Here is a 19,054-nt window from a genome sequence, read left to right as displayed (position 1 = left end):
ATTTCAATATTTAATTATTTTGGCGATTCAAAAACTAGTTTAACGAAATAACGAAATGTCAGCAGTCAAAATATTTGCTCTGCCTATCATTCTCTTAATCGAATTAGTTGTATGGTTCTCTTCCTCTGAAGTAGTACGATAAGTGTTTATCGCTGATTGACATTTTGGGCACCGGGATCTGGGCCCTTAGTGATATTAGCATAACATTTGCATAATCTCGTTTCCTACGGGAACTAAAACATCACGTCATTCGCAAGAAAGGCGTTCTAAGAACGCGTGCTTGCATATAACTGTAAGTATTCCAAACGGGACCGGGACCTCGTATGATCACAACTTTTTTTTCATGTTCTCCTTCACATTTTACGTTCCGGCTGCTTGCTGACTCGGCTCTTATTGGTTTATACAATTCTTATTTAATTTCATACTCTTTTGTCGGGATTTTGATTGTCCATATTGCGAGCCATTTACCAAAAATTGGCCGTTATCACTCATGTTTGATCCATTGTCTTTTCTGAACGACGCGCGTTACGGTGCCGATATCGTGACACGCATTGTTTGTACTTTGTGGAAGTCTATGTTGTACAGGTTAGCGATAAATGCCTAGATACAGAGTCGACTAGAGTTAGGATGAGTGATAACGGTATCGATTTTCCTCAAACTTAAGTTTAACCAGATGGCCTATTTCTGATTACTCCCCTACCCTGACCCGTACCGGCGGCGGTAGGCCTAGAGCAGGATACGCAATAACTTACGACAAACTGTAAAGGAAACCCCTCTACAAATCAAATCGCCTTCATCGAAGCCTCACAACGTACCATACCCGTTGCTATGGGACTTCAGTGAAAATTGTATGGCATACCCCTTTGTGGTACTTACATTGGTTCACAGAGCAGATACCCCCCCCCCCCCAGCTTCGCGATCATCTGGATCATAACTCTGCCATTACACCTGGTGGTGCACCGTGAGAGAGCCGTCCATTGTGTCGACTGTTGTTTCGTGATTATACCATGGTATTCTTTCAATTTTTGGCCAAAAACTATATTTTTATGTTATTTCATTTACGAAAATTTGAGATGAACATGGGGTCAATTTACATGTACCGACCAAATTGCCCTCAACAGTGCGGCTGTGACGCATTTTTACTAGTATTTCCCAACGTTGGCACTAGCATGTGTTTTAGCTCCCTGATCACGGGCACATACCAGGGCACCTAAAAATAAACTGATCTTTTGTAATATATAGACATTGTAGCAGCTTTTTGACAGGATGAGTTTTTCTTCGAAACTGAAAAACAAGAACTATGCAATGAACTCTCTGACATGCTGGCATACAAGAATTGTTTGAAATCCCTCTCTCCCCCTCTCTCTCTATCCAGAAAACTTACATTTTTCATGATCCAGAGGTCAATTTTCAGATTCATTTCACACTTTATTTCATTAGATGTCTCTTCTCTTTCTAATAGCCATTGAAAGTTACTTTCACATGCATTTCCCCTTCTATTTCAATTTTTATGAATCCTGAAATTCAGTCTTTTAATACTTTTATGAACGAGCCAACTATGAGTAAAACGTACTAAAGGTGAAAGTAGTTTCTTTGTTATTTCTATAGTATTTGCTAATGTGTTTGCTTGTCACCTAGTCTTATCATTCGTGTTTTGTATCATAAATATTTACAAAATCTTTCATTCTGTAGAATTCTATCTTCAGAAAAACAGTGGCCTGTTTAAGAATGGAGATTAACAAAACTCACTTCCACAAAGTACTTCAGGTCATACAGAACTGAGAAAGGTGAATATTTTGAATGGAGAATGCTTTATTCACATCATAATAGTAGCACATTTCAAACTATTTTACCTGTGTGTAGTGTACTAGTTAAAACCACTTTGAGTAAGCTTATAGCAACAAGAGGCTCTGTCACAAACATATTACTCATTTGTAAATGACATCTTACTCATGCCTCTCATACATTTGGATAGTGTTTTCTTTTGTAATTATTATTTTTATTTATTTATTTATTTATTTATTTATTTATTTATTTATTTATTTATTTATTTATTTATTTATTTATTTATTTATTTATTTATTTATTTATTTATTTATTTATTTATTTGACGGGTCAACAGGCCCAAAGGCCCAATAACAGACTCCGAGAAAATAAATACAAACAAACAAAACAAGCAAACAGTACAATATCAACAAACATAATAAAAACCAAAAATACAATATGCACAGAAAGGACCCTAAGAATAAAAATATCTGGACACAAACGTCTTAAAAGCAGTACCAGGTAAAAAAATATCCACAGAAATGTCATTACATGGTGTAATAGACCTTGGGATAAAAGCATAATTTCTAAGATTTAACCTGCAACGTGGAACGTGAAATAAAGACGGGGCCCTGAGGCGTCTTAGTGCTGCATAAAATGGCAATTGATATAAAAGGTAGGGACAAGATAATCTCCCTGAAACTATTCCGTTTAAAAAGTCAGATCTAAAACCTTCCGCCGAAGCGAGAGAGAGGGAGATTAAAATGCATACAGGACTGTTTTTAATCACTAACACATATATTTCAGAAAGCTTTTTGAACTTTGTCAACATTAACATGGTCACACAAATATTGGAAGTTTGGAGACTAGACCACAGAGCAGTACTCTAATCTGCTTCTCACTAAAGATACATACAAGGATGTCAAAGCTCTTGGAGAAGAAAATAATACAGGATCTCTTTATCAAACCGAGCATTTTGAAAGCCCATTTACACAAAACAAAATTATAATTCCAAACATAGACCCTAGGGTCTGTCTTTCAAAGCATCAACATAAATATCTTAAGGGGTATTTGGTAGGCTGTCCGGTTTGAACAAGATCTGAAGCTTCTTGGCAAATTGTTTTGCAGCTGTGGAAACGCAGCTATCTCTCGGGGGTAGCGTGCGTAGCTATGCGGGTCATCCAACGGTCAACCTTTTGATGACCCTCATAGCGACGCACGCTACCCCGCCAACAGATAGCTGCGTTTCCACGGCTAAATGTTTTGATACTCCTGTAAATTTCAAGGTTAACTCCAGTGTGCATCATATATCTGCAAAATAATGACAGAAAACATTCTTGATTTTGTTGATCAGAAGGTGAGGCAATGTATGCTATCCTTGTTTGAAAACCTTCAAATACTCAATATTCATGTACATCTCTCTCCATGAGTGGAAATTTACATAATTATATAATGCATAAATCATTGTAGTATTAGTGCTTGCAAAATATTAATTTTAGATCACATAACTCAGAATATCTATATCTGAATTTTAAATTTTTGTCTCTTTGCGGTTGATTCAATTTAAAGTATTAACGTTAGGATCTAGAACATGTTGAATACAAACAAAGCAATATATCATATTACAATAGGGCTAAGGGCTAATGGTGCATAAAAACTTTGACTTGTGTACTCATTTATGTTTCCATGTCAAGATGTGTGTAGGAGTGCAAATTAAAATCTAAATTGAGATTGATTCAAATGTTTTACTTTACAATTCGATATCGAGTATATAATGTATTGGTTATATACGGCAATTTATTTACGCTTACGACCAAGACATCCTCATAGCAATGCTCATCAGCATAACGTGTCACAGCCATGGCACATCAGCCATCCCAAGGTGATTCGGATTATCATCAGATATTGAGTCTGGTCACCGAGTTGACCTCAACGCGGCAACGGAGTTATATCATACTACAGCACAAAAGTAAAATCACAGACAGTAGAAGCGGGGACTGTATGGTAAAATGAAGTGAAAACACTCCACAATTTCGGATGTGAAATTCAACGTACGTGTTACAGACTCCAAGAGGGCACATCGAAAATACTTATTTATTAAAGCAGCAACATCATCAAACTTTCCTTACCTTTACAAGTGCAATAATACCGCTCAATATTTGACTTATAGTCAATATCAGTGTGTTCAACGTGGCCCGGCATCGAGTACTTCTATCTAGATGGCGCCGTCCGTAAGTTTGGCATGAGCATCTGCGATTTCGCTTCGTTGGCCAAACTTTTCATTGCGCTCAGTAATCAAGGAAGCTCTACCTAACACCAGAAATTTGGTAATTTCGTTCACAGACAGTTGGTAGTCGACAGTAAAATCCGTAAGGCTTTCATCATAGCCAACGAATTTTACTGAATTTTACAACCAGTAAAGATGGTCAATGTATCTACATGTTGACGTATCGTTTTTTGGACTGGCTTTTCTCCATAGATGAATATAAAGAAAAATGTAGGTCCCGAAACGCTCAAAATCAGTGATTTTTGCAGGGCAGGGGTGTAATGCCCAAAGTGAAAAAAAAACCAACAAAACATCAAATCATTCCGGTCGAAAAAGGAACACGTCAAGCCCTAGCCGGGTCCACTAAATAAAACCTTGGGAAAGCATTTTGTTTAAATGTAACGATTTAAAAAGCCTTGAGGTTTTGAACTTTCGGCTAACTAATTTGCATATCTATGTCGTCACCGGGCGCGACCTGATAGTGCGACCGGTTTTTGACGTCGCTCTGCATTTCGGAAATATGTGCCGAGCGTTTTACTAAAACATCAAGGGTAAGATCGGTAACTGATCCATGGCAACCACTCAAAAAGATCCTGGTGCCACATCTTAACCGTCATTAACTGCATTCGGTAGCTTCAAACTAATTATAAGGCAATCAATTAAGTAATGATGATTTTTCTTTCCCGATTTCAAAAAGCGACGTAAATTAATAAACCTAAATGTTTTCGCTACAAGAGCTGATTACTTTCTTAATCACTGATATTGAGTTCTGATACCTCGTGGTTGCTGTATACCATGAATTTGTGTCGAACATCGACTGTATGTAGTTATCACGAGGTTTATGTTAGTGAACCATCTACCCTGTTATCACTGCAGAACGCGACGCATAAACATTAACGGATTACATATCTCAGACCTCGACATTGAAACATTGCTAAGCTTATGTCCATGTATGACACGTGATGAATATGGGCACATTGAACCAAGATCAAATTCAGCTAAATCTTGATATTGTATCATGCATCTGCAGGTGCCGCCAACTAAGCTGTTCGTGCAAAAAGATGTTCGTGCGACTTTTTTCAGCGGGCAGGCAAATTTCAAAACCAATTACGGGCGGAGAGGAAATCTCGGATATATCGATATTTGCTGTGGGAAGGGAAGACATTTCATTGGGCACCGGAAAATACGTAGAGGGAGGGGAGCCGTGGTTGATAGAACTTGAGGAGAGATTAAGCCCCTAACTTTGAGGGGAGCAATGTTCCAAGGTATACTGCTATAGCTGCTCGCGCGGTTTTTGCGTTGTTCTTGGTTGCCTGGTAGGCATCTAGAGGGCAGTTGGGATTTTTAGAGTGGGGAGAGGGCAGTGGGGAGCTTGAATAATTGTTGTGGGCAGATCATCGATACCTGAGGACAATGGGCATCAAAATTCAGCGGGAGGGCACATTTTCCGTGTATGCCAGTGAGATGGCAGTTACGAACAGCTCTACTTTCCCCTCCAAATTTTAGCTCAAGGTCAAAAAGCTCAAGGTCAAAAATAAGTACAATCGGTATATCAGCCTCCAAAACATGTTTTGTGATGACTTTGCGAAACTGATGAAATTTTTCACTTTGCGGCACGTCTATCTGAATATATATTCGCTACCAAAGACCGATGTGAGACTTTTACATGGGCAAATCATATTACACGTGAGTCACAGAACCCGAAAGATATGGTACAACATTATGGATGTCAGCACCTCAAGAAATGGTATTAGTGAGTCACCCAAATCAAAATGACAGGTAGTTCTCATTTCAAAGAATAAAGCACCGCTTAACAGCATTAAATTGTTTTACAGGCAGACAATGATTCACTGATAAAACCAGACAAACTATCTCTGTACATATGCAGACTTAGGTTATCGGGTTTCCTGAATTATTAGGAACGTGAACTCTGATGCTTTTCAGTTCAAGGTTATTTGTACTGATGACGCTCAATTACATGACTATACGAAAAACAACTTCCTTTCACTCTGAAACTGAACAAACCACGGTATTGTCAAAATAGCTGTAGCACTGTAATCCGCTATTTACGCAACAGTCTTATATTGCAAGCTGTAGAGATGTTACGGGATACTTTGCCTGGTGGGCATCTAGAGGGCAATTGGGATTTTTAGAGTGAGGAGAGGGCAGTGGGGAGCTTGAATAATTGTTGTGGGCAGATCATCGATACCTGAGGACAATGGGCATCAAAATGTTTTACTTTTTTTATGTAACAATGCCACCGTATCCTTTATCTGTCGTACGATTTGCCTTCTATGACGTGTATCGAGCGAGGGCTTTCTGTTATATTTAGCTATTGCAATGTTGGCGAGGTTCTCAGCAAGAAAACTTAACAATAAATGCAAAGTTCGCGTTTGAAGAAATATGTGACAGCGGAGTGGCTGGTTGTTCGATTGATCAATGAAAATGAGAAACAGAAAGAAACAAAAGCATGTAGCAGCAGCAATACCAACAACATAAAAACTTATCACAGGGCTGGAGATGTTCATTAGGCTTTAATCGGCGTTCAATGAGAGTGAAACACATTTTTTGACAGGAAAAGATATTCTGGTCAGATGAAAGATTGTGTTCAAGTTTACGTGTTCAAAATCGAAAGCAAACACAAATAATTCGAGAATTACATCATCTCGTTTTAAATTTGTGAATCAAAGTGTCTTTTCTCGATGGAACACCATTACTGGGGTTAGGATGTCTGTAAAGTCATTTACAGTCACGTGGTACGATCATCGTAACATTGGTATGCAGGAAGCGATTGCTGATTGCCCTTACTTCAATATTGCGTAGTTGTGTCATTCTAAAAAATGAAAATGAAAATGAATTTTAACAACATTAAATAAAATTATGTGTTTTACAAGGAAATAATACAGCGAAAAGATTGTGTAACATCCGGGACTCTTATCTAATGCAAATGATAAAGATCTTGAGGATATTGGACTTTATTGAACTTTTTGTGTAATTTTACTTGACTCTGCCTATGTTTATGAAGGAAATGGTTTTTGCAACCATCGCTTATCCAGACACCAATTCCGGAATTAAGGTCATTGTATATGAATATGAATATCAATATTGTTGAGGCATCATGGGCCAGTGGCTAAAGCAGTGGACTCACGATCAAAGGATAGCGAGTTCGAGCCCCGGCATGGCTGTGGTGTTGTGTCCTTGGGCAAGGCACTTTATTCCTCAATGCTTCACCCCACCCATGCAGGAGTGATGGGTACCTGGTAGGACAGAGGTTGTTATGTGTGCGTTTAGCTCTGCTGCGCTTATTGGCTGCACATGTGAGCTGTTGTTTGCTCCCCAGGGAGTTGAGTGGTATCATATTAGGTCCAGTGACCAGGGGTAATAATAATTGTAAAGCGCCCTGACCACATGTACTTGTGGATATGTGCGCTATATAAGAACCAAATATTATTATTGTACTTGGGCCTCAGCCCAAGTACATTTGTTTTCATTCCGTGGGAAAAAAACTGTAAGGTATAACCATTTCTGGCTGAGACCAGGGAGGGCAAAATGTATTGGCTTCATCTTTCTTGGCATAATAAATGGCGTAATCATGTTAACTGAATGGAAGTGCTGCTCTCAGCCAGTCTTGAATAAGTGAGATGTGAATATAAATGCTTCTCTATCTGAGTTTTTGCCACAAAATCTTCTGAATATTATCAAAATGTGCATCGAAATGCAACAATTAATGCACCCTCCGTTTACTAGGCGATGGCACGACCCTTGCTACACCCACTGGACGAGCCAAAGTGGGAGGGGTAATTTCGGTTTGGTCGAACAGGAGGGCTCGAGACCAGAATTTAACATTTAAACTTGAAACATGTTTAATCACTGACAAGATGTGGATTAGTGTTAATCAAAGAGAAAGTTGAAAAGGAAAGGTTTTATATCCCGGACACAATGAAAAACATTACGACTGGAAACTGTACCCCCGGTTGAGAATAGGAAGCCCACAGCGATGGAGAACACTTATCCTTGAGCTGAGAAAACCAGACCATCATTTCGAAATAGAGCTGCAGATTCGAGAAGCTCGTTAAAAATAGCTAGGTACACCCCATGAAGGGGTGGTTTCGAGTCTTGAGGGCAAATTTCGCCTCCTTCATTTAGAAATCGTACGTTTGTTTTTCCAGGGGAACACATCATTTGACACAAAATTTGCATGAAAAGGGGTCGCCAGTAAGCACGTGGTCAAATCTGGCATAAGAAACAATATGAAATGTTGGGTAAAGCCAGTCCAAAATAAACTGATTTGAACTTTGTGTTTTGTAATTTATACCACTGCAGTAACATGACTTTTTTTTGACAACATCACACAATGTAATACGTTTTGAAACTGAATACTCCGACGTATTCTGTGTCCCCTTTGCTAAAAAATACGGTATGCCGATTACCATGTAAGGAGATGATGACGTCAAGACTGATTTGTAGTGCGTTTGGTCTTGGATGGTGCACGAAGTTTTGTCGAGGTAGCTTGTGTATTTATTTCCTAAATGGGAGATATTAGGGTCGATCTAAAAGGCCGAAAAATGTTATGATACTCTAAGCGAGCTGAACTCCAATGCGAATGGTTGGATAATTTGGAGGATGTCTAGACTGATCTCGTCTCATTTATTTTGCGGTCAGTATTGAATTTCAACTGCGTCACAAGTTAGCGTCGAACGGTCAACGAACAATATTTTAGAAATCTGGAGACATGGCACATCGCAGTTTTATTTTAGTATTTTATATTTTACAAAAGATGTAAGAAGCAATGATTTTGTTGAAAATTCTGAAAAAAATATAGGAAGATTTGATCGCGAACACATTTTCACTTGGGGGTCAACTAGCCCTGCGTACGATGCTGTGTGTTCCGCTTCAGCTAACCGCCCCGACAGCCCTGCAAAGACCCGTACGTTGGGTCGGTGACTTCAAATCCATTTTGGGACTTGACGTAAAAAGCCAAATTACTGCCGAAATTCAGCGTTCTTGGGCCCAAGTCGTATCCCAGCCAACCTCAGCTACTCGATCGCTTCCAAAAATGACAGTCTTTTATTCACTTCTCGTAAATAACCGTCGATGTCGGCAACTCTCTCGCTGGCCCTGCGTACGATGCTGTGTGTTAGCTGTAGCACATAGCATCGTACGCAGGGCTAGGGGTCAACATGGGGTCGCAGCCATGTTGCCTCAAAACTTATTTCTGTCTGCACTCAAAACTAAAAAATGTCGCATATGAACCTGAAAAATCGATGTAATTTTGTCAAACTTCGGCGAAATTTCAGCCTATAGACAAAATTTCATCTAGGTAAGGTAAATTTACTGAATTTGATCGACAAATAATCCTAAGCTTGAACGTGATAGCTCGCCTTCTCCGGGAAGTCATGCATCCGGCCACAGTCGCTCGAGAGCTATTCAGCTCTGGGACTATTCGCCCCATAGACGAGTATACAGAAGCGAGAAATACCTCGCTTCTGTATACTCGTCTATGGGGCGAATAGTCCCAGAGCTGAATAGCTCTCGAGCGACTGTGATCCGGCCAGCTGCCCATATGGCCGGGTGCATGAGATTGTTTTCAAGCGACGGCGGCAGACCGTACGGGGCTCTGGATATGAACCTACCGCCGGTGTAGCTGTAATAACTGTTGCGTTGTTTTTAATCACCACGGACGAAGTCCGAGGGACTTATAGGTTTGGTCATGTCCGTGCGTCCGTCCGTCCGTTCACGCCTACAGTACCCAACCCCATACAGATGCACGTCGATTTGTTTCACAATGCTATCAAATTTGGCCGTGTTAGAGGACTTTTTAGTTTACACCTCCATAGACTCCCATGTATAAGGCAGTTCTCCATAGACTCGCATGTATGATGCCAAGAAAAATAAAAATTTAGTTTCTCATGGTATTCATATTGCCTAAAGGATGCAGTGACACAGTTTTTTTGTCCCCACGGATAAAGTCCAGGGGGCTTATAGATTGGCTCATATCCGTCAGTGAGTGCATCAGTGAGTCCATCGGTTCACGCAGATATCTCAGACATTTTGACAAAATATCATGTGACCTTGGTGACCTTTGACCTCAAATATACATTATTGTCCATGACTCAGTAACCACAAGTGCTAAACCTTTCATATTTGGTATGACGGGACACCTTATGATGCCCATATTGTACTCCATTAATTATGTGCATATCTAATTATGAGCGAGCCAATAGAGCAAGAGGTCTGATTTCTGGTATATAGGGATAAATTAACAATATAATTTGTTTGACAAAACTTCACGTGACCTCAATGACCTTTGACCTCAAATATACATATTTGTCCACAACTCAGTAACCACAAGTGCTACACCCTTCATATTTGGTATGAAAGGACACCTTATGACACCATATATTGTACATCATTAATTATGTGCATATCTTATTTTGAGCGAGCCAATAGAGCTAGAGGTCTGATTTTTGGTATATAGGAATAACTTAGCAATACAATTATTATGACAAAATGTGACGTGACCTCAATGACCTTTGACCTCAAATATATATATTTGTCCACAACTCAGTAACCACAAGTGCTACATCCTTCATAAATGGTATGATGGGACACCTTATGACACCACATATTGTACCTCATTAATTATGTGCATATATAATTTTGAGCGCGCCAATAGAGCTAGAGGTCTAATTTTTGGTATATAGGAATAACTTAGCAATACAATTATTATGACAAAATGTGACGTGACCTCAATGACCTTTGACCTCAAATATATATTTGTCCACAACTCAGTAACCACAAGTGCTACATCCTTCATAAATGGTATGATGGGACACCTTATGACACCACATATTGTACCTCATTAATTATGCGCATATCTAATTCTGAGCAAGCCAATAGAGCTGGATGTCCGATTTTTGGTATATAGGGATAACTATAGGGTAGAAATCTAAATATGCCCATCTAAATATTAGACATCAACCATTGAGAACAAAAGAAATTTGCTGTAATTTGAATATTTAAGGAGTTTAAGCAATTCCCGCTATAAATAAAGAACCCCTGCCTCAAACTCCACAAAAGTTGCTAGACATATTTTGCCGTTGTCATGCCATTGCTTCGTTTAATAACCAGTTAATCAAATGCCTCATTGACAGGAGGAAATTCAAGACCATATTTGAATAGTAGTATATATTGTCCTCAAAATTACTCTATCACGGCCCAAGTACTCATTGCCTTCAGCAATACTGCCTTGTTATTATTATTAATATAAATATTTCTATCATTCATTTTTTCGAAATGTTGTAATAGTTACGTTTCGTTAATGTTGTTTTAGAAGTAATCATATCGGATACATCTCTAAGAATATCATATACAGCTGCGTAACAAAAATATATATTTGTTTCTGGAATTAATGGCAAATAACGGCTTTTCACCGAAGTTTTTTCAAAGTCTTTCAAAGATATCTGATTGGGTTATATTCATCATTGACAACAGAGGAGGAACTGTGACACCAATAAATGAAATTTAATCTGAATACCAAGTAAATTCATCATTCCTTAACTATAATTAAAAACTATCCACTGTTGATTGACCAATCAGAGTGCTCAATTCAGGGTGTTTTATTTACACGTAAAGCCCTGGTCACCAAATTCCAGAAACGAATGACAGCGCCGTAGTAAAGTACTGTCCAATCAAAAGTGAACATGTCATATTCTGTAGACATCTGGTACGTTTTAATATTCAAATTTGGTAATACAGCGGAAACCAGCTGCAACACAAAATCTGCTGTGCCCTAGGGCATTTATATAATGTGCCCTAGGGCATTTATAGGATGTTCCATTACATTGGAAGGCTATTTCACAAATAAAAGTTTTAATTCATATCCTAAACATGTTACATTGACAAAGGGGACGGTTGACGTAAATACATTGAAAACGAAAATATATCAGTTAGGGGCGATAGTTTTTAAGTCGGATAAAACCTCATACTCGGGCTCTTCTGGTATATAAAGTCCAACCCTACGATAAAATGTCTCGGCCTGCGGCCTCGACATTTTATCGTTGGGTTGGACTTTATATACCAGAAGAGCCCTCGTACTCGGGCTTTATCCTATAATTATGTTTCTTATGAGTCAATATATCAAATGTAATGTCAAAGTTTAATAGAATTAGTAGCAATGTTATTTCGTGATCTACAAGCAATTCACCAATTATACTTTGTATTATACTCATATTAATTATTACAGTGTCTTATGACGCTCTTATTCTGAAAAGTTAAACAATCTATCTTCAGGACTCGACAAGAGAGTTGTTGTATAAAGAGAGATATCATTGCAATTGACATGACATTCTTCCAAGATTATACCGATAGTAATTCGTTCAAATAGAGTCGGTGCTTAGAAATGTATCCACATTCTGTGCATTCGTCTTTTAGGCAAGAAATTCTTAGTAATAAATATGGATTTATGTCCAATACGCTTCAGGTGACAGTGCGCCCTTGTTTGTCTGATTTAAGTGATGGCACAATGCATTGATTTTTGAGATATGTAAATTTGTGGATTTTGTCGATTATACCCAGTGTTTAGCTATTCAATTGTTGCTTGCCTGTGTCATAAACTCTTAAGCCTTGGGATTTTATCCTTGTTTCTATCTGCTTTTGTCTGCTAACCGGACGACAGCAGCTATGGGAGTAAAAAGAAATGACCAAGTGCTTAACAGTAACATGTAGTGAAAGGGGGACACGTAAAAGATAAAGTGCTTAAGCAATAATGTACCCCTCAGGCTCCCGGCCCATAATGAACGAAAGCAAACTTTGCACGACATAATGTACGAGGCGAAGTACATGTGAGTGCAAAGTTTGCTTGAGTCCATTGTGGCCTGGGAGGGGGTGCATTATTGCTATTATTTATAGCTTCGGCAATGCCAGTGAATTTTTAAATGTACAAAACGAATAATTAAGGAAATTTAAAGTGAGTTTGCAGCCAGTGAGCTTTGTCCGGCATGATCGGCCCTGAATCTGTACACTTAAGACGCACTCCACACTGCACTGCACTGAACACGCACGTTCAACACAAAAAAAATGAGCAGACGATGTATTTTCGAAGGAAATGAAAAGGAATTGCATCACTACCGCCTATATCGAACTTGCAACATCACCTTGCCGACACGGTGAAATGCCAGACATATGAAAGAAAACGGAATGTTCATGCATCGACATCAGCATGACGAAAAGCTGATCAATAGCTGATCAATACGATCATCAGCATTCAATTGCAAACGATCTCAACAGAGTTCAACAATGTTATTCAAATGTTCAAATTTCATTAATAATTGTGTCTATAAATTTAATTTTCGATGGCTTCTTGAGGAGAGCGATTTTATTTCGGCGAACGGGAAAACTCGACGCAAAGGGGTTCTTGAAGGAACAAGTTGACAAACATACGGGAGGGTCTGTCTCGATGTTGAGAACAAGGCAAGGCTCCGGCGCTCTGCGGCTTACGACCCTTTGTAGTAAAGGGCCGTAGGAGCGCCCGCACACGACTGAATCTTTCAGTCTAGGTGAAACCAATGACAAGGGGAAAAAAACGATGCTAGGTGGCTGAGATGTTAGATCAACGAAGAGTCCTCGGTCGTTATGATTGTTGGCAGTAGCTGACCTTGGACCGAGACTTTGAATGGCTCGTAGTTAAATTTCCGTAGACACTTCCGGTCAAGGTCGATGAAGCGCATACCGTTTTTGGCTCGTTTATGGCTGGTTCGAGTAGCCTTTCACGCTTGCATAGTTTACATGGCCACTGTCATGCATAATAATATGCCATGTGTCAAACCCAGTATCGTCTAGGAGTTTGCAATTGTACTGATATTATGAGGTCTGTTTCACCTATTATGAGGTCTGTTTCACCTATACGGCAACGAAGCGAGCCATGCTGTAAAATCGTAGTACTTGTAGTGGTACAGTGCACTGCATGCAGCGGCATGCTGAGCGCAAGCCAGACAGAGCAGACAAAGATTTCATGCGGGAGGACTAAAAAAAATTGATAAATCGTACAGTAAGACATTATTATAGATATTATGCACCATTATCAAGATTTGTCGTTTTGTGTATTACATGGTTTGTCCAATACTTTCCCTCCTTTTAAATGCGCAGTCATTTTTTCGTTTTCAAAAAAAATTGTATTGCTGTGCTCGCTGAAGGGCCGCAATGCTAAATAATCGGATACATTATCAGTAATAATCAGGGGTATGACGTCACAAAATTCACTGATATTTATCACAAAACTATAATATATTTGATAATAACCCATGGATTAAACTAAAGAAAATCTAGTGATATGACATGACGAGTACATTATCGATGTAGATTTGAGGTCTCTCAAGTTTGACTGTGGATGTGGCATGGGTGAATTTCAACGATGTGTTTACATTACCGAATCAAATATAAGCCTTATGAAACATGTGTTTAACAATCAAATGGACGATACTTCAAATGCTGCCATGCAAAGCGATCAACCAAAGCCAAACCAGTTACAAGTAAAGAATATATTTGAGAGTGGAACTCTGACCTGTAACAATGACTGTAATATTTACAGTCGACTCTCCAAGCTTGCAGACGTAGGTGTTGGCATGAATAATTTGGACACTAGATATCGTTAGTGTTGTTTCTTTTTCACCACCACTCTCTGGAGTAATTTCATATCTATCAGAAGATGTGTTAACAGGGACAAAACCATCTTGCTCTTGTTGCAACCATTCCCAGATAATTCTTTCTTGGAATGGAGGCTCAGCATCAGTTTCACAAGAGAGCTCAACTTTATCACCTTCATTTGCCGTATACGGATTATCCGTGGTACTGATTACTGTCGGCACATCTGTGAACAAACCAATTTTGATATGGTCATTTGCAGAAATCAAAGAAAATAAAATAATCTGTTGAAAGACATGATAACAAACAGGAGGACACAAAGAAAAAAACAGAATACCTCGTCATAACTTCGAAACTCACTTTAACGTTCAAAGACAAGAAATCGACCTCTTTAAGCTAACGATTCTCTAGTGGACAACAAGCTCAGAACCCCTGTGAATTATATATTTTTGGAAAGGCTAGATATAGGATAACATTTTAGTCACAATAGTGTCACCATTAATTACATACCTATCACGTGACAGCTAATTTTGCATAACTTTCAAAAATCGGTTTTCATTCTGTTTTGTTGCGATGCTTTGAGACTCAAATTAAATTTGTTTGAATGCAAGCTGTCTTAAGGATCTTCCGAAGTGTGTCTCAGAATTTTTTTAAACCTTCTTAAACAATTTTTATGCCAGAAAAACTTCCAGAGCGACGAATTTAATCCTAATTAATTTTCTTTAAAATTGTGCTCAAAAACTAAGCAAGATAAAAAAATCTGAGACACACTTTGAAGAGCGTTGTGACAGCTTGCATTCCAGCAAGTTTGAGTCAGATATTTAGAAGTATTGAGACAAAACATAGGGAAAACAAATTGTTGAAAGGTTATGCAAATTACATCTCACGTGATAGTTATGTAAGCGATGGTGACACTGTGGTTACTAAAATGTGTCTCTATATATCTAGGCTTTCAGAAAATGTAAAATTTACAGGGGTTCTGAGCTGATTAACCAATAGAGAATTTTTAGATTAAAAAAGTCAATTTCTTGTCTTGGAATCTTAAAGGTACATGTTGTCTTTGACAACGTCATAATTAAACATATTTTAAAAAGGACATAAATTTCAAACAACAAATACGGTAAGATGAAACATATTTTATTTGAATTTGATAAAATAAATAATGGCACTATGTCAAGGTTAATTAACTTTTTCGCTGGTGTTGAGGGCAGATGTTTGTAGTTTATACAACAGTTTCCAATATAGTTAAGAAGAAATCTCACTATTTTCTCGAGAAATTCTGTTCCATGTTTAAAATGAAACACTTATGGATAATATGTCCCTAACATTTATAGAAAGCATATGAATTAAAGTAGCTTCGATTTCTGCTCATTTGGGATTTGATTTATGTCAATGTGCTGTCATCAGGGTCCATCATTCTGTAATGTGACAGAATAAAGCCAGATCATCGGCTCTGTTTGTTTGACATGTCATTTCTGAATACATTTTCATATATACCAATTTGGCTGCACTTGTTGCAAAAAACCAAGAGGCCAACTAAAATATAGAAATGTAATTATGCAAAAGTTAGTACTATCAGGTTCGGGTTAGAATCATATTCCATGCATCTTGAGGGGTTTATGGAAGTCATGAACTCCTGATGGGTCTTGAGGTCGTAGATGCCTCCTATAATGACGTAGTTACTCTTCATGTGCCAGAGTCTGGACCAGCACTGATAATATTTCATGACCGTAAGTTTGCATTGTGGCAATATTCGACATTCGAAAACAATCGGAACTAAATTGGGATAATTGGATGGAGAAGTAATGTCGGTTTAATCTGCATATGTAAGCTCATCTGCTTTTCTTTTAAGTCGAAGACTTGTTGTATGAGTAATTTGTAATATTGCAACATTATAAGGCACCTAACAAATTTAAGAATTTTGAAAAACATGTAGATCCAATAATACATGTGGTACAGGTATGTGTACCTATTAACAGTCCGGGTCAGCTCCAAATTGGAGACTCATTATGATAATGTATTCCGGCATTCAGCCAATCATCGACCAGATTACATCATTAATAAAGTACAGGTCACGCTGGGTCACAAATTACCCACCAAGTGTGATCGGCAGTTTTGGGCGCTTATTAAGCCCCTGTCTTGTGAATTTCGACGAATTTCGACAGTCAACATAATCCACGTGTTCTGCAGAAGGTCATGTCCAACAAGGAGTCCGATTAGTGAACAAATATTCGAAATATTGACGATTTCTTTCTACCCCAAGTTTATCGATTTCGCTCAAGTACCGAGAATCATTTTGTGGATGTTCGTCATCTCTATTAGAAATACTGTTATAAAGGTTATTTGTGTAGGTACGCGTATAACATTTTGCAAGAAAGAAGAGCAATGTCAGAGCTTTAAAACGATACCTGTTTTGTAGTTGTCAAACGCAGACTAAAAATGGTACGCGATTTTGAAAATATGTTGATAGAGTGGCCACACAACTGTTCCCCATACGGTAGAATTTGTATCGCTGCCATCTCCGATACAAATGGGGTATTCTGAACGATCTGTGTAGGTACACGATTTATATTTCGCAGGACTTCAAGCCAGAGTCTAGGAATCACAGCGATATATGGGGTTTGGTTGTCTTCGCCAGAATAAAACTGGTACGCGATTTTGAAATTGTGTTTTGACAGAGTGGCCACACAACTGTTCGACATTATGACAGAATACGGCGCGGGAGTTCGACACAGTATGGCGTACGTAACGAAGGACGCATGTGGAGGTTGCCAGGAAATACAGTTTTTACTGATGGCGCGCTGGCCGCTGATTGGCTAATGAGAGGGGAAAATATTATGGTATAGCGTCTCCATTTTGGAGCTGACCCGGACTGATTAATGCCTTATTTTCAACAGCCTGCATTTTCAGTAGATGTACCTGAGTACACACTTATATATATATATATATATATATATATATATATATATATATATATATATATATATATATATATATATGTATATATATATATTCATATATATATATATATATATATATATATATATATATATATATTTCATAGTTTTTGATCATAACATCTATACTCATTAAGAAAGGAAAATAAAATCTACGCTATACATTCCCAATACCAAGAGTTAAAACGCAGACTGTGAGAGGTCATACACTGACTCACCACATGTATAGACACTTGAATACAGTTTACGTACAGTCAGAACACTACTGTGACATAAGAGGTTATAGAGATTGGATGGTTTCATAAGTAAACACAAATTTATCTCAATTAAGTGAAATTCAGTCACTAGTGAAAGGAAGATGAAATCATGTACCTCTACACTACTAGCGAATGTTTACAGCTTTGCTACAGCCATTTCTATCCCTCTCCGCTCACAAGAAGTTATACATTTAACAACATGACCCTGCAGTTCCTTCCAGAGTGAGAGTTACGTTACTTGGAGCTTAAAATCGTGTAAAGTTATAGTAATGTCAAGGACGAATACTATTTCGGTAACACTGTCTAGGTAATAGGGACGTCTTAAACGACTAACAAGACGATCACCTTTGCGAAATGACATGCATATGCTGTCTGCTAAGAAAAATTATAAATTTTGAAAACGGTTAAAACGAACATGGTGAACTTTTCACCGTTTGAATACACACACATACACAGACACGCACATATGGACACACAAGGGTTGAGGCTTGGTTTTAAATAACACATGCTCACCAAAAACGATTTTTAATCTTCATTTGACTACATTACACGATTTTAGGAACATGTTCAATTTTCCTTGTCGTACCTGTAGCTAACCTGACGGGCTGACACCTAGCATTTCAGTGTATAGAGATGTAACGAAAAATTAAAGGATATATCGTACTCACAAGGTTTTTTCACAACATCTGTCAGGGATGTTTCTCCCTTCACGTTACTTGCATTAAAAGTCACAGTGACTTCATCGTCACCATCTTCATCTGTCAATGTCCATGTCCTGGAATTACCTCCAGTCTGTCCATCATCACTCTCCCAGGAATATGTGACGTCATCAGGATTGGCACTTACATCACATTCCACACTTACTGTGTTGCCTTCCCAGCTTTCCACACCAATGGCGTGGATTAAAGGGGCATCTTAAACAAAGAATAAATATAACGATCAAAATATGATGCTTATATGGACATCTCGAAGACTAAACCTTCATACCATGTCTAGACGCAGTGTCTGTTTGTTTCTGCATGGTGTGTGTAAGGAACGATTTACGTCGTCTATCCTCCCCAAAGAAAAATGATGAAAATATTTTACTTTAGGTTCTTTTTTGTTGAAAACATAATATCGTATGCTAAAAATGCCAATTGAAACATTTGTGATTTCGTTACTGATACCCC

At 38.3% G+C, this 19,054-nt stretch overlaps 1 long non-coding RNA gene across 1 annotated transcript; it reads right to left on the bottom strand.

The window, feature by feature from the left end:
• Positions 1-12,260: 12,260 nt before the first annotated feature.
• On the bottom strand, positions 12,261-18,793 carry LOC139125458 (uncharacterized). The gene is made up of 3 exons (XR_011550226.1): positions 18,554-18,793; positions 14,592-14,897; positions 12,261-12,710 (listed from the first exon to the last, which is right to left on the bottom strand). It is a non-coding gene; the product is annotated as an uncharacterized lncRNA (long non-coding RNA).
• Positions 18,794-19,054: the final 261 nt, after the last annotated feature.

Source organism: Ptychodera flava, assembly GCF_041260155.1.
Source record: "Ptychodera flava strain L36383 chromosome 3 unlocalized genomic scaffold, AS_Pfla_20210202 Scaffold_25__1_contigs__length_14229661_pilon, whole genome shotgun sequence".
In the NCBI taxonomy this organism is placed as follows: Eukaryota; Metazoa; Hemichordata; class Enteropneusta; family Ptychoderidae; genus Ptychodera; species Ptychodera flava.
Note: the sequence above shows the minus strand (reverse complement) of the source record. Positions and strands in the feature narration are given on the sequence as shown.